Source organism: Suncus etruscus, chromosome 20 (genome assembly GCF_024139225.1).
Source record: "Suncus etruscus isolate mSunEtr1 chromosome 20, mSunEtr1.pri.cur, whole genome shotgun sequence".
NCBI classification, from domain to species: Eukaryota; Metazoa; Chordata; class Mammalia; order Eulipotyphla; family Soricidae; genus Suncus; species Suncus etruscus.
This window is the reverse complement of record NC_064867.1, coordinates 10,498,185-10,499,436: the sequence shown is the minus strand read 5'-3', so window position 1 is coordinate 10,499,436 and position 1,252 is coordinate 10,498,185. Positions and strand designations below refer to the sequence as shown.

The window sequence follows — 1,252 nt, the reverse complement described above, 5'->3', positions numbered from 1 at the left end:
GGTTATAATTGTGCCCTAGAAAAAATTTGAAGTTGAAGATGAACTGATTTTAACATGCAAAGTCAGCATTGCATCACTGTATTCTGCATTAATAATGATCAACTGCACTTATTTCTTTCTTTCAGATATTGCTATTTAATTTTGTTGCTGGTCTGCTTCAGTGTTTTATAGTGGCAAGAATGGATGAGACTGCAATTATTTAATGACAATTTTCAGGTTCAGCTGATTATAATCAGAAATAGGAAGGCAATATTGTGTGACAGAGTCACTCAATCCAAAGAATTAGATATCCCAAAAGATATATATGTTTTATTTCTTATTTTTTCTCAACTCAACTGAATTTTAATTTGATAATCCATTCCACTTTGCACAGGGTGGGAGAAAGTTAATCATAGTTGATCTGCGTTTCTCCTCTACCTGGGATTACATTTTATTTCTGTATTACTGTTGGAATAATAAAATAATGTAAAACTAATGCATTTCTTTATCTCATCTGAGGGAGATAAACCCTATCCCCCACTTTTGAAAAGTGACCTCCATTCATTATTATTTTTTCTTGTAAGCAAAGGAATGATTAAAGTTCATTGTTTATGTCCAATTCCCTATTTTAATTATACTTTCTAAAAATATTTATTTGATGCTCGCTTCTGCAGCACATATACTAAAATTAGAACGTTACAGAGATTATTAGCATGGCCCCTGCACTAGAATGACATGCAAATTCGTGAAGCGTTCCATATTTAAAAAAAATATTTATTTGATCATTTTGGTTTGGGATGGGACATACCAGTATTGTTCACAACTTACTTCTGGCTCCAGAATCACTCATAGGATTTGGAGGACCATGCATAGTGTAGGGTCTACAACCCAGGATGTTACATGCAAGGCAAATGTCCTAACACTCTACCATCTCTCTGGCCTATTCTTTACATTTTAATATTTTTCAATATTTATTAAAACATTGTTATTTACAGGCCCGGAGAGATAGCACAGCAGCGTTTGCCTTGCAAGCAGCCGATCCAGGACCAAAGGTGGTTGGTTCGAATCCTGGTGTCCCATATGGTCCCCCGTGCCTGCCAGGAGCTATTTCTGAGCAGACAGCCCGGAGTAACTCCTGAGCATCGCCGGGTGTGGCCCAAAAACCAAAAAAAAAAAAAAAAAAAAGAAAGAAAGAAACAACACATTGTTATTTACAAAGTTATTCATCATCTGATTTGGGGCAAACATGCTTCCAGGACCAATCCCACCACGA

At 36.1% G+C, this 1,252-nt stretch overlaps 1 non-coding gene across 1 annotated transcript; it reads left to right on the top strand.

Moving 5' to 3' along the window:
• Window positions 1-637: 637 nt before the first annotated feature.
• Window positions 638-744, top strand: LOC125998367 (U6 spliceosomal RNA). The gene has a single exon (XR_007491955.1). It is a non-coding gene; the product is annotated as a U6 spliceosomal RNA (small nuclear RNA).
• The last annotated feature ends 508 nt before the right edge of the window (window positions 745-1,252 follow it).